Source organism: Schistocerca nitens, chromosome 2, assembly GCF_023898315.1.
Source record: "Schistocerca nitens isolate TAMUIC-IGC-003100 chromosome 2, iqSchNite1.1, whole genome shotgun sequence".
NCBI lineage: Eukaryota > Metazoa > Arthropoda > Insecta > Orthoptera > Acrididae > Schistocerca > Schistocerca nitens.
This window is the reverse complement of record NC_064615.1, coordinates 136,759,061-136,775,370: the sequence shown is the minus strand read 5'-3', so window position 1 is coordinate 136,775,370 and position 16,310 is coordinate 136,759,061.

The window sequence follows — 16,310 nt, the reverse complement described above, 5'->3', positions numbered from 1 at the left end:
AATGTATCCTTGATGCCAAACGAAATAATAAAAAGCCGAACCATTCGAAACGCCCTAGCGTTTTCAAAAAGCTATGTAATTGATTGTTGAAAGTGATATGCTGTTTACACTCATCATTCCACTGTTCAAGGGCGCACTTCAGTGGTTCGTTTCTTCTTTTTTCCCTCATCAAACACAAATCATACATATGAGACCGTGTGTAAGCAACAAATCTGCACAAACAAGCCTCTGTGAGAAAACCAAAATTACAGCCAAAGAATCATGTATGCCAGCTTTTTTAAAAACCACTTGTCTTTTCTTGAGGGTACATCGTTTTGTATAATTAATTATTTTGGCTTCTTCTCTCTCTTGACACTGGACTGTTCAAATGTAAACTATTTTACACTAAGGACAAATGTAAGGAGTGTGTCAGAACTCTTCATTACATTGAGAACAATATCCAACTTAACGCTATTCTTTGCATTGTGTAAGCACTCATATATCCATAGTGACAATCTGAGGGCGAAACATGGGAGCGGGATTCGAAGCATGGTTGTGAGACGAGGTCTGTCTGCGAGAGTGAAAGCAGTAGTGTCGGTAGAGAGCTCGGAGACAGAAGACGTGTCACGCTGCCCTCACTCAAGGCCTGGTTTCATTTATATAGCCAGGAGCGATTTAGATGGCTTTACTAAGCTTGAAGATGGAATTCAAGGTAAAATTCGCAAACATAGCGCAAAAGCAATTGCACTGTTAGGCTCGTGAATGTTTGTCCGCGTTTGCAATAATCCCATGTTTTGCTTGTCAGTGTAAGAAGCCACCATATCCTCCAAATAATAATAATTATTCTCCACATCTAAATAATATGCTGTGGTTTCTAAATGTTCATGTAACTTTGAAATTGAAATAATTTGTTAATCTGGCACTCATCCATTATTGACACATATGTCTTTTGTCATTGTCATTATTAGTACTTGTTCATGAATCTCAGGAGAAAGAAAACTGGCATTCTACGGATCGGAGCGTGGAATGTCAGATCCCTTAATCGGGCAGGTAGGTTAGAAAATTTAAAAAGGGAAATGGATAGGTTAAAGTTAGATATAGTGGGAATTAGTGAAGTTCGGTGGCAGGAGGAACAAGACTTTTGGTCAGGTGATTACAGGGTTATAAATACAAAATCAAATAGGGGTAATGCAGGAGTAGGTTTAATAATGAATAAAAAAAAATAGGAGTGCGGGTTAGCTACTACAAACAGCATAGTGAACGCATTATTGTGGCCAAGATAGACACAAAGCCCATGCCTACTACAGTAGTACAGGTTTATATGCCAACTAGCTCTGCAGATGATGAAGAAATTGATGAAATGTATGACGAGATAAAAGAAATTATTCAGGTAGTGAAGGGAGACGAAAATTTAATAGTCATGGGTGACTGGAATTCGTCAGTAGGAAAATGGGGAGAAGGAAACATAGTAGGTAAATATGGATTGGGGGGAAGAAATGAAAGAGGAAGCCGCCTTGTAGAATTTTGCACAGAGCATAACTTAATTATAGATAACACTTGGTTCAAGAATCATAAAAGAAGGTTGTATACCTGGAAGAATCCTGGAGATACTAAAAGGTATCAGATAGATTATATAATCTTAAGACAGAGATTTAGGAACCAGGTTTTAAATTGTAAGACATTTCCAGGGGCAGATGTGGATTCTGACCACAATCTATTGGTTATGAACTGCAGATTGAAACTGAAGAAACTGCAAAAAGGTGGGAATTTAAGGAGATGGGACCCGGATAAACTGAAAGAACCAGAGGTTGTAGAGAGTTTCAGGGAGAGCATAAGGGAACAATTGACAGGAATGGGGTAAAGAAATACAGTACAAGAAGAATGGGTAGCTCTGAGGGATGAAGTAGTGAAGGCAGCAGACGATCAAGTAGGTAAAAAGACGAGGGCTAATAGAAATCCTTGGGTAACAGATGAAATATTGAATTTAATTGACGAAAGGAGAAAATATAAAAATGCAGCAAATGAAGCAGGCAAAAAGGAATACATACGTCTCAAAAATGAGATCGACAGGAAGCGCAAAATGGCTAAGCAGGGATGGCTAGAGGACAAATGTAAGGATGTAGAGGCTTGTCTCACTAGGGGTAAGATAGATACTGCCTACAGGAAAATTAAAGAGACCTTTGGAGAGAAGAGAACCACTTGTATGAATATCAAGAGCTCAGATGGCAACCCAGATCTAAGCAAAGAAGGGAAGGCAGAAAGGTGGAAGGAGTATATAGAGGGTTTATACAAGGGCGATGCACTTGAGGACAATATTATGGAGATGGAAGAGGATGTAGATGAAAATGAAATGGGAGATAAGATACTGCGTGAAGAGTTTGACAGAGCATTGAAAGACCTGAGTCGAAACAAGGCCCCGGGAGTAGACAACATTCCATTAGAACTACTGATGACTTTGGGAGAGCCAGTCATGACAAAACTCTACCATCTGATGAGCAAGATGTATGAGACAGGCGAAATACCCACAGACTTCAAGAAGAATATAATAATCCCAATCCCAAAGAAAGCAGGTGTTGACAGATGTGAAAATTACCGAACTATCAGTTTAATAAGTCACAGCTGCAAAATACTAACGCGAATTCTTTACAGACGAATGGAAAAACTGGTAGAAGCGGACCTCGGGGAAGATCAGTTTGGATTCCGTAGAAATGTTGGAACACGTGAGGCAATACTAACCTTACGACTTATCTTAGAAGAAAGATTAAGAAAAGGCAAACCTACGTTTCTATCATTTGTAGACTTAGAGAAAGCTTTTGACAACGTTAACTGGAATACCCTCTTTCAAATTCTGAAGGTGGCAGGGGTAAAATACAAGGAGCGAAAGGCTATTTACAATTTGTACAGAAACCAGATGGCAGTTATAAGAGTCGAGGGGCATGAAAGGGAAGCAGTGGTTGGGAAACGAGTGAGACGGGGTTGTAGCCTCTCCCCGATGTTATTCAATCTGTATATTGAGCAAGCAGTAAAGGAAACAAAAGAAAAATTCGGAGTAGGTATTAAAATTCATGGAGAAGAAGTAAAAACTTTGAGGTTCACCGATGACATTGTAATTCTGTCCGAGACAGCAAAGGACTTGGAAGAGCAGTTGAACGGAATGGACAGTGTCTTGAAAGGAGGATATAAGATGAACATCAACAAAAGCAAAACGAGGATAATGGAATGTAGTCAAATTAAATCGGGTGATGCTGAGGGGATTAGATTAGGAAATGAGACACTTAAAGTAGTAAAGGAGTTTGCTATTTGGGGAGTAAAATAACTGATGATGGTCGAAGTAGAGAGGATATAAAATGTAGACTGGCAATGGCAAGGAAATCGTTTCTGAAGAAGAGAAATTTGTTAACATCGAATATAGATTTAAGTGTCAGGAAGTCGTTTCTGAAAGTATTTGTATGGAGTGTAGCCAGGTATGGAAGTGAAACATGGACGATAAATAGTTGGGACAAGAAGAGAATAGAAGCTTTCGAAATTTGGTGCTACAGAAGAATGCTGAGGATTAGATGGATAGATCGCATAACTAATGAGGAAGTATTGAATAGGATTGGGGAGAAGAGAAGTTTGTGGCACAAGTTGACTAGAAGAAGGGATCGGTTGGTAGGACATGTTTTGAGGCATCAAGGGATCACAAATTTAGCATTTTGAAGGTAGCGTGGAGGGTAAAAATCGTAGAGGGAGACCAAGAGATGAATACACTAAGCAGATTCAGAAGGATGTAGGTTGCAGTAGGTACTGGGAGATGAAGAGGCTTGCACAGGATAGAGTAGCATGGAGAGCTGCATCAAACCAGTCTCAGGACTGAAGACCACAACAACAACAATGAATCTCAAGTTTTAAATAGACTTAATTAATGAAATCCATTTTCAAAAGTTATTTAGTAGTTAACAGGACCCAAGCAAACTCCTTTTTATTAAATTCATTCTTAGTAACAATAAGCTTAAGCCGCTACTGCTGCATGCTGCTGCGCATGGCTGTAAGTCACATTCATTGTGTAAGCACTCATATCGATAGTAACACTCTGAAGGCGAAATATGGGAGCGATTCTGTCCAATTGGCGCGTTAGATGGTCAAAATTCCGAGTTGGTTAGAGGGACCTGCCCATTATGTTCCATACTTTCTCAACTCGGAACAGATCTGGCGATCTTGCTGGGCAACGTAGGATTTTGCACGCACGAAGACAATCACTAGGAACTATTGCCGCGTACTGGTGGGCATTACTTTGCTGAAATGTAAGCCAAGAATGGCTTGCCATGAAGGGCAATAAAACGTCGACTTACTGTTGCGCTGTAAGGTTGCCGCAGATGACAAACAAAATTGTCCTGCCTTGAAAAGAACTGACACCCCGCACCATCACTCCTGGTTGCCGGGCCGTATAGCGGGCGACAGTAAGGTTGGTATCCCACTGTTTTCTGGGCATATCCAGCGTCTTCGCTGATTATTGGGGCTCAGTTCGAAATGGGACTCATCACTGAAGGCAATTCTACTTCAGTCAGTGAGATTGCAAGCCGAAGACGTGTCTGGAGACGCTCCGGTCAGTGTCGGGATGCCACGTGCTGCTATACACCTCCGCGACGCATTTCACGTGCTCGATGGATTTAAGACAGGGATATGCGCAGGCCGGGCCATTCGCTGAATAACCTCTCGTTCCACCAGCTCCTTCGTCTGCGCTTATCAATGCGGCTCCACGCTGTCACCCATAAACTAGAATTCAGGGCCGCATGCGCCACTGAAAAGACGCACGTGAGGAAGGAGTACAGAACCACAATACTGTTGACCAGTGAATGTGCCATGTTACACCCACGCAACATCACGCCTCCACACACTGTAAGGCCTGGACCACCAAAACGATCATGTTCACTAATGGTCGTGGGTGCATTATGTGTTCCCACCTCGCCCCGTATGCGGGTACGTCCAGAGTCACTGTTCAGACTGAATTTGCTCTCAGATGAGAAGAGCACGCGACCCCACCCCTCGTTGGTCCGGTCCCTATGCTCTTGGCAGCATCACGGATGGTGCCGCCGATGTACTGGTATCAACAGAATACAACGCACTGTTCACTGAAAAATGATTCTGGACTCATGTAGTTGGAGTGCCACTGCTGATCGTGAAATAGCTCCTGTTGTTTGATTTGGCCCCTTCTTGCCTGCTCCATAATTTGCAGTTATATGGTGCTGTAGTCGACAATTGTTGATCACCTCCTGTTCTTCAGGCAACACTGCCTGCGGTTGGGAACACTCCCCATGCACGTGAATCAATGCTATGAGCAATACTAAACTCCTGGGCTACACTCGTCGTACTTCGTCCTCCTTCCAGTTTCCCGATGATTCTTTCACATGTGAAGTCATCTAGATGTTGTCTCTGGGCTCGCTGTTTGACACATACTGTCTTTTCACGTTTCTTCAACAGCCTCGCCTTTCGGCAGTAGCACCATTTTTCGCTCTAGTTACGCTGGCGTCACGCCTTGTGACGTGGGGCCCGCGGGAAATACGAGCCCTGTAACGAAATTGTGACGTCACACTAGTTGCCTTTCACGATATACGTTATGAGCGCTCGGCTGCTTCTGGGCCAGACATGAAAGATGTGTCTCAGTGGAAGGATACCCACTTAAGTCCTTGACTTTGCCATTTGTTATAGAAGGCATTAAATGTATTTTAACGCGCAGCTACGAGATATTAAACTCATCAAGAGTAACTCGCTCCCCACCACAGGTGGTCGCTGCCACTCATAACAACTGTATTGTACTGTAGTGTCACGTGCTGTGACGTACTCCATAGTGCCATTATATATAACTGGCCCCGATGGACTTCCAGCTTCCTGTGGGCTACTGGGGACCTCTGGCAACATGCTCCCGCTCTGTCACTAATTTATTCCGAATTATTATGTTATGTTACAGTACAGTTCCAACATCCTTCATCTGTAGGAATGACCAAATTTTAATCAACATATTGCACAGGCATGCAGACCATGGGCTACGAGTTTGGTAGCGTTCGGGTACTTTCCTTTTCTGTCAGTGTGAATCCTGAATTCGGCGCATGCGCAATGTGGCTGATTTCATCAGAGCTTCGCTGGTAGTGCCTGGCAAAAGAGGCAGGTAGCATCGGGGCATCATTTTCGTCGATCCGGAGCTAGTCTAGCGTTAAACGACACGGAGAAGGCTCTGAAAGGTCCAGGATACGTCCCAGCTGACGCGGAGCTCCGCCGATTCCTTCCCGCCCGCGGGGAACGCTTCTCCGTACCAAATATAATTTTTCGCATTCTGTTCGGCCGAATGTCTTTTTCCTGCCTACGCATTCAAAAGGGCGTCCCCGCTCCTCCTTAGGGCTCGCCCTGTTCCCTGCGCGAGGCCGCGGATCCGAGAACGCTTCAGGTCGGCTGGATAATGAAAATAACTGCCATTAGAGAGACCCAGAAATGAATGGAAGAGAACGCCAGCAAGTGAATTCGCGTGAAAGGAACGATATAGTGGCTCGTTTGATATGGAAATTAGTGGTCTGCCGCGGGCGGCCGCCCCGCATACCTAATCCTAGTCGCCCCCACTCCTTCCCCCCTTCCCCCCTCTCTCCTATTCGTCTTTCCTCGCTTCCTTCCTCCCGAGCGGCCCTTCCCCTGCACCCTGCGACTCGGCGACCTCTTCGCGCATATCCGCGCCGATCGCGCGCCCGATCGAAAGTCGCGCAGGGCCGAAGCGCCGGCGGTTCCTTTTGTTTGCCCCGCGACCAGATGGGAATTCTTCCCGTGGCGCCCGCGTGCTCTGGCGGGCCAGCTCGCAATTACAGCCACGCTAATTAACGGAGCCCACTCTCGGCCAGCCGCCTCACTCGGAAGCGGATGACCAGGGGCCGCGCGCCGGCGACCCCTGTGGCCGGACTAAGTTTCTCCGCTGCTTTTATTGCGAGCCGTCCTTCCTTTTTTTTTAAGAAAAAAATATTAAATCGGAGGAGCGAACTGAAAGGACGACTGCAGTGCTAGTAGGCGAGGAGGGTGCCCGCAAGCATCTGAGTTACGCTCGGCAGACTCTGTAAGAGGTACTTCTCGCCTTTTGTTCCGCTTCCTTTCTCCTTGGGGACGATTCCAGATCTCCGTACCCCGTCGGTCAGCTGGGCTCGGCTTTAAGTCAGGCGAGGTCGATCTCTCGTTCCTGTTGTTCGCTCTCCTGTTAACACGCCAGGTTATAAGACTCGCATGAGTTATATCTTCATCTGCAGAGTGATTTTTAAAAAAGTTTACAAACTGACATGGCACATCGGGCGTACTACAAGGATCAAAAATCTTATAGGAACTGGGGTTCGCAAAGGTCATTCAGGACTAGTAAATAGCATTGCAGTTATTCAACCATGTGCTAAAAATGGACAACAACTACAGGTGATGATCAAAGTTTTGTCCAGATGCATAGAGACAAACCTGACATCAGCGCTGCAGTGAACGGCGTACCCTTTCAAAGATACCTGGTGTATGTCGAAGACATCCTGCTACCGCAACAATCGTCCCCACTAGGTTCTTCAGCGGTGTAACAGGTGTTTCATACACGAGGCTCTTCGGGACCCCCATAGGATAAAATCCATTGGGGACAGATCCGCTGATCATGACGCCCATCCAGTGGCCTGGAACGGTTGCCTGCAGACGTGCCCTCACTTGTCTGCTGAAATGCGCGAGGGCTCCGTCGTGCTGGAATCGAATGAGGCGACGAATAGACTTGGGAACATCGCTCAGCATGTCCGGCAGAACTTCTCGGAGGAATACGAGATACATGCGACCATCAAGTCGGTCTGGGAGAATGTACGGCCCAATTAACCGATCTCTGGCCATGCCAGTCAACACGTAAGGTGTAAATTTGCATTATGAGGCAGTGTAGCAGTGGTTTCACATACTCCCACGTATGTAGACCGTGAACGTTCACCACACCCTCGAATGAGAACTCAGCCTCGAGGGTGAAGGGGACACTCGACTTGAAGCTTCTGTCTGCAGCGGATTCCTGCAGAAGGCACGGCGTAAATCCCATGCGCTCGTTGTAGTGCCCCGGTTCCAACGCCTGGATGTGTTGGAAATGAAACGGATGAAGTTATTCGTCGTGTACAATGCGCCAGACGGAGGGTTGGGAGATATCAGTGGCGCGGGACACGCCTCGTGTACTACACATGGAACGAGATTTCTGTCGTGATATATCGCACGATACAACCTCACAGTTTCTCGTCCAAAGCAGTTAGCCGCGCCATAAATCAAATGCATCTCAGCTATTTCGCGGACATATTACTCCCAACGTCTCCATGGTGCGAATTTCGTCGGGCTCCGTGCACTCCGCCCGAGTTCGTATAGCAACGCCTTCTCGTGACCATAGCCAACCCTAATGGCATTTGCGATACCTCGTTCTTATGTGATTACTGATCCTTGTTGTATGCCCGAAATGCCATGTCAGTTTGTAAACTTTTTTTTTAAACCACCCTCTATACTCGATAAACCAACTAACTGCAAGTGGTGAAGGTTACTTCTGGTTCCAGTATCTTACCCCTTCTTCCCTGCTCCATTCACAAATTGTTCGTGGAAAGAACAACGGTCGGCAAACGCCTGTATGAGTTCTAAATTCTCTAAATTTCTCGTCGTAGAGATGGTAATGGAGCTGCTCAACACACCTCGTTTCTAGCGAAGTATTGTAGATTACGATGCTACACAGGCGAAAGTAACACCCTTGCGATACACTATTGATGCAACACTTATTATTTCCTGTTGTCACTAAAAAAATAAAATTAAAGATATGCTTTGTAAATATTGTCATCATTTGTAACTACACTGAAGCGCCAAAGAAACTAGTATAGGAATACGTATTCAAATACAGATATGTAAACAGGCAGAAAACGGCGCTGCGATCGGCAACGCCTACATAAGACAACAAGGGTCTGGCGCAGTTGTTAGATCGGTTACTGCTGCTACAGTGACAGGTTATCAAGATTTAAGTGAGTTTGAATGTGGTGTTAGAGTTGGCGCAGGAGCTATGGGACACAGCATCTCCGAGCGGTGAAGTGGGGATTTTCCCGTACGACCATTTCACGGGTGTACCGTGAATGTCAGGAATCCGGTAAAACATCAGATCTCCGACGTCGCAGCGGCTGGAAAAAGATCCTGCAAGAACGGGACCAACGAAGACTGAAGAGAACCGTTCAACGTGACAGAAGTGCAACCCTTCCGCATATTACTGCAGATTTCAATCCTGGTCCATCAGCAAGTGTCAGTGTGTGAACCATTCAACGAAACATCATCGATAAGGGCTTTCGGAGCTGAAGGTCCACCCGTGTACTCTTGATGATTGCACGACACAAAGCTTTACACCTCGCCCGGGCCCGTCAACACCGACATTGGAATGCTGATGACTGGAACATGTTGCCTTGTCGGACGAGTCTCGTTTCAAATTGTATCGAGTGGTTGGAAGTGTACGGGTATGGAGAGAACATCATCAAACCATGGACCCTGTATGTCAGCAGAGGACTGTTCAGGCTGTTCGAAGCTCCGTAATGATGTGGCGCATGTGCATTTGGAGTGATATGGGACCCCTGACACGTCTAGATACGACTTTGTCACGTGACACGCACGTAAAAATCCCGTCTGATCACCTCCATCCATTCATGACCACTGAGCATTACGACAGACTTGTGTAACTCCAGCATGATAATGCGACACCCCACACGTCGAAAATAGCTACAGAGTGTGCAAGGAGTGTGTCAGAACTCTCCATTACATTGAAAACAATGTGTAAGCACTCAGATATCGATAGTAACAATCTGAGGGCGAAACGTTGGAGCACGATTCTAAGCAGTGTTGTGAGACGAGGTTTGTCTGCGAGAGCGGAAGAGAAGTGTCGGTCGAGAGCTCAGAGACAGAATCGTGTCACACTGCCCTCACGCCAGTGACGACAGATCTTACCACACACAAGGCCTGATTTCATTTATATAGCCAGGAGAGATTTAGATGGCTTAACTACTCTTGAAGATGGAATTCAAGGTAAAATTCAGAAGCGTAGCGCAAAAGCAATTGCGATGTTAGGCTCGTGAATGTTAGTCCGAGCTTGCAATAATCCCATGTTCTGCTTGTCAGTGAAAGAAGCCTCCTTATTCTCCAAATAATAATTATTATTCTCTACATCTAAATAATATGCTGTGGTTTCTAAATGTTCATGTAACTTTGAAATTGAAATAATTTGTTAATCTGGCACTCAGCCATTATTGACACATATGTCTTTTGTCATTGTCATTATTAATACTTGTTCATGATTCTCAAGTTCTACATAGACTTAATTAATGAGATCCCTTTTCAAAAGTTATTCAGTAGTTAACGGGACCCAAGCAAACTCCTTTTTATTAAATTGATTCTTAATAACAATAAGCTCCAGCCGCTACTGCTGTGCATTGCTGTAAATCACATGGTAAAAGACAGTTTTCTAAAGAGGTGAGTGTAAAACTCAGGGCCAAAACAGAGACACTGACACACCACGTGTCATGTACTCTAGTCCAGTAAAATGCGTTGCACAAGTCAGATTCTGTATCACTTGTAAATTCTTGTTCAAAAACGCAGTCAGATTGCTTATCCAAATGTTAGTTTTAAGTTTTTCATGTAACGACCTGTTGAGGGCTTAAATGACAGTGAAACTGACACTCATACAACATGCAAAAAGTATTATGTGGGCTATATTCCGATTACTGATAGCTCAGGTTGCTTATAGAGTCCAGTTTCACAGACGAACACAGGCAATATTGGCTGTAACTACGTTACATATTTGTTGCATATACGTTACAATTGTCTCCAGGAACGCTCTTCTGAGTTTCAACACTTTCTGTCCATCAGACTCTCCAGACATGAACATTATCTGTGGGATGCCTTGCGATGTGCTGTTCAGAAGAGATCTCCACCCATCGTACTTTTACGGATTTATGGACAGCTGTGCAGGATTCACGATGTCAGTTCCCTCCAGCACTATTTCGGACGGTCGAGTCCATGGCACGTCGTGTTGCGGCACTTCAGCGTGCTCGTGGAGCCATACACGATATTAGGCAGGTGTATCAGTTTCTTTGTCTCTTCAGTGTATATGATTTATTCTGAAAACGTTTAACATGAAATAGGAAACTGTATTAGACTCTTGGGATGTGAAGATAGATATACAAGGTGTTCTGAAATTCCCGTTACAAATTTCTAGGACTTGTAGAGGGGAGTGAGTACATAATATTTTGAATAGGAATCGCTATCCAAAACGTACCGTTTCCGTTCTACAATGGTTTATATTCAGATGTGTAATGCGTCCACATCTGTAGAGGGAAAGAGAAAAGTCTCGAAGTTTCTTGTCCTGGTATGCAGTAAGGTAGCCGGATGACGTGTACTACGTCAGACGATCACCTGATGTCTCCTACCGCCTTGCTGCGAGACTCTTGCAGAGGCAAAGGAAGATCTGCTGGCACGAGTTCTGGTAGTCACTGAAGAGACGCCAAGTGGGAAGGAGAGTGTGTACTGGAACATGAAATGTGAAATGTCGTGTGGCTAGGGCCTCCCCTCGGGTAGACCGTTCGCCTGGTGCAGGTCTTTCGAGTTGACGCCACTTCGGCGACCTGCGTGTCGATGGGGATGAAATGATGATGATTAAGACAACACAACACCCAGTCCCTGAGCGGAGAAAATCTCCGACCCAGCCGGGAATCGAACCCGGGACCTTAGGATCGACAGTCTGTCACGCTGACCACTCAGCTACCGGGGCCGGACTACTGGAACATGCTTCATAGGTAGAATATCTGTAACAACGGTGGTGGTCGCCACATCGAGCCGCTGTTGTAACGCATCGTACGTGCAGTATGATGGGTTCTTTTATGTTTTGGAATAATGTGAATATGTAATGTTTAAGTGTTAAAACGGGCAAATGTGCTGAACTGATAAATGGATGTTTCATTGTGTTTCCTTTAGAATTGTTACCTTGTACTGCAGCAGTCTTAATTCAGTTCCTCAAGGAGAAATGGATGAGTTAGACATCTGAACTGAAACCGTCGTAGAATGGAAACGATACGTTCCTGGACATGGGTTCCTATTCAAAATATTATGTTCTCACTCCCATCTACAAGTCGTAGAAGTTTCGAATGAAGCAACAAGTTTACTGTTACCAGTCACTGTTTATCTCCATGACGCGTTTCGAATGTTTATCGACGAGACCAAGATTAACTAACTTTTATTGTTTTTAACAGGCACTTTATCATTTTCTATCATCACGCAAAAAGTAGCATTGTTATTAAATGCCTACATTCGGTATGTTTGTTGGTTTTGCTGTTGTTGATGCCATGAGAGTGAGGAGGTTTTTAAGACACATGGGTGGATGTATTGTGTTGCCCGACTCTTCTTAGAATATAAGACCTCGAAATTTCAACAATAAACCATTCCGTGGAACACAGCTCCTCTCTTGTAGTGTGTGCCACACGAGTTTGTTGAATGTCTCCGTAAGGCTCTCTAGCGTACTAAACGATCCCGTAACGAAACGTTGGACCTTCTCTGTCTCTCCTATTTATCAAACCTGGTAATGGTGCTAGACTGATGCGCAGTACAAAAGAATCATTTAATTACGTGACATTGTCAGGAGAGTGATCTCTATATAACTGTAAAAAGAGTTTCCGAAATACGTATGATTGCCCAGATCGCAGTTGACACATAATGTGATTACTAGTTTCAGCAAAGATACACTACTGGCCATTAAAATTGCTACACCACGAAGACGACGTGCTACAGACGCGAAATTTAACCGACAGGAAGAAGTTGCTGTGATATGCAAATGATTAGCTTTTCAGAGCATTCACACAAGGTTGGCACCGGTGGAGACACCTACAACGTGCTGACACGAGGATAGTTTCCAACCGATTTCTCATACACAAACAGCAGTTGACCGGCGTTTCCTGGTGAAACATTGTTGGGATGCCTCGTGTAAGGAAGAGAAATGCGTACCATCACGCTACTGACTTTGATAAAGGTCGGATTCTAGCCTATCGCGATTGCGGTTTATCTTAGCCGCATGGCTGTAACGGATCGTGCAGCCACGTCTCGATCCCTGAGTCAACAGATGGGGACGTTTGCAAGACAACAACCATCTGCACGAACAGTTCGACGACGTTTGCAGCAGCATGGACGATCAGCTCGAAGACCATGGCTACAGTTACCCTTGACGCTGCATCACAAACAGGACCGCCTGCGATGGTGTACTCAACGACGAACCTGTGTGCACGAATGGCAAAACGTCATTTTTTCGGATGAATCCAGGTTCTGTTTACAGCATCATGATGGTCGCATCCGAGTTTGGTGACATCTCGGTGAACGCACATGAGAAGCGTGTACTCGTCATCGCCATACTGCCGTATCACCCGGCGTGGTGGTATGGGGTGCCATTGGTTACGCGTCTCGGTCACCTCTTGTTCGCATTGACGGCACTTTGAACAGTGGACGTTACATTTCTGATGTGTTACGACCCGTGGCTCTACCCCTCATTCGATCCCTGCGAAACCCTACTTTTCAGCAGGATAATCCACGACCGCCTGTTGCAGGTCCTCTACGGGCCTTTCTGGATACAGAAAATGTTCGACTGGTGCCCTGGCCAGCACATTCTCCAGATCTCTCACCAACTGAAAACGTCTGGTCAATGGTGGCCGAGCAACTGGCTCGTCACAATACGCCAGTCACTACTCTTGATGAACTGTAGTATCGTGTTGAAGCTGCATGGGCAGCTGTACCTGTACACGCCATCCAAGCTCTGTTTGACTCAATGCCCAGGCGTATCAAGGCCGTTATTACGGCCAGAGGTGGTTGTTCTGGGTAGTGATTTCTCAGGATCTATGCACCCAAATTGCGTGAAAATGTAATCACATGTCAGTTCTAGTATAATATATTTGTCCAATGAATACCCGTTTATCATCTGCATTTCCTCTTGGTGTAGCAATTTTGATGGCCAGTAGTGTATATTGCCATCTTCATATCAGTAAGGTTTATAATTATCATACGTGATTTCGAAAGAAGAAACATTAATTCAGTTTTACATACCATCGGATTCATGAATTACAAACCCATTGCTTGCGGCAAGTCCCCATCTGGCCATTGAAGGCACGAAGCTAAACTCTGAAATTAAAAATATTCCGTAAAAGAAAGCGCTAAAAATATTCATGTTGACTCCAACGTCATAAACTAAAGTGGTGTTTGCTCACAGAAAATACACTCCCAGGCAACGCTAATAAGGTAAACTCCCCAAATCACCCCTCTCAGATTTGGGTTTAATACGGTTCAGTGGATAGCCCGTCACAGACTGAACACAGATCAAGCACGAAACCAGGAAGTGTACTCAACAATGAAAAAAAGAAGCAAAATAGGAACAATGAACGAGCTGAAGATGCGCAACATAGAGCGAGTTGCAATGACTTCGCCGTCGTGTTTGCGTGGTTACGGTGTTGTACTACACTCCTGGAAATTGAAATAAGAACACCGTGAATTCATTGTCCCAGGAAGGGGAAACTTTATTGACACATTCCTGCGGTCAGATACATCACATGATCACACTGACAGAACCACAGGCACATAGACACAGGCAACAGAGCATGCACAATGTCGGCACTAGTACAGTGTATATCCACCTTTCGCAGCAATGCAGGCTGCTATTCTCCCATGGAGACGATCGTAGAGATGCTGGATGTAGTCCTGTGGAACGGCTTGCCATGCCATTTCCACCTGGCGCCTCAGTTGGACCAGCGTTCGTGCTGGACGTGCAGACCGCGTGAGACGACGCTTCATCCAGTCCCAAACATGCTCAATGGGGGACAGATCCGGAGATCTTGCTGGCCAGGGTAGTTGACTTACACCTTCTAGAGCACGTTGGGTGGCACGGGATACATGCGGACGTGCATTGTCCTGTTGGAACAGCAAGTTCCCTTGCCGGTCTAGGAATGGTAGAACGATGGGTTCGATGACGGTTTGGATGTACCGTGCACTATTCAGTGTCCCCTCGACGATCACCAGTGGTGTACAGCCAGTGTAGGAGATCGCTCCCCACACCATGATGCCGGGTGTTGGCCCTGTGTGCCTCGGTCGTATGCAGTCCTGATTGTGGCGCTCACCTGCACGGCGCCAAACACGCATACGACCATCATTGGCACCAAGGCAGAAGCGACTCTCATCGCTGAAGACGACACGTCTCCATTCGTCCCTCCATTCACGCCTGTCGCGACACCACTGGAGGCGGGCTGCACGATGTTGGGGCGTGAGCGGAAGACGGCCTAACGGTGTGCGGGACCGTAGCCCAGCTTCATGGAGACGGTTGCGAATGGTCCTCGCCGATACCCCAGGAGCAACAGTGTCCCTAATTTGCTGAGAAGTGGCGGTGCGGTCCCCTACGGCACTGCGTAGAATCCTACGGTCTTGGCGTGCATCCGTGCGTCGCTGCGGTCCGGTCCCAGGTCGACGGGCACGTGCACCTTCCGCCGACCACTGGCGACAACATCGATGTACTGTGGAGACCTCACGCCCCACGTGTTGAGCAATTCGGCGGTACGTCCACCCGGCCTCCCGCATGCCCACTATACGCCCTCGCTCAAAGTCCGTCAACGGCACATACGGTTCACGTCCACGCTGTCGCGGCATGCTACCAGTGTTAAAGACTGCGATGGAGCTCCGTATGCCACGGCAAACTGGCTCACACTGACGGCGGCGGTGCACAAATGCTGCGCAGCTAGCGCCATTCGACGGCCAACACCGCAGTTCCTGGTGTGTCCGCTGTGCCGTGCGTGTGATCATTGCTTGTACAGCCCTCTCGCAGTGTCCGGAGCAAGTATGGTGGGTCTGACACACCGGTGTCAATGTGTTCTTTTTTCCATTTCCAGGAGTGTATAAAGCGGGAGATATGAGTTCAAACTTCCTATGTGCCTTTTTTTTCACGAAACTATGACTTCTCTGTTCGGTCATTGCCATGTCTGTTCTGTTTCTGTAGTCCTGGCAATTGTCATACTACATATTGTTTATAGAATATGAGTCATGTGGTATGAATATCCTTACCATCGCAAGTAAATGTGATGGATAGTGAGAGCAGGCGAGATGCTGCGTAGACCTTTCACGGAAATGAAAACAACAAATAAACGAATGTGAATTATCTTACAAAAAAGGAATTGAGAGACAAAATTCCCAAAGCGGGACACATTGGCTATTCAACTCCGCTCGATGCTGCACATCTTGAACTTGGGGTGTTCACTGTTTCTAGTTCAGTACCTCTTCTTCCTGTTTTCGTGCTTGAC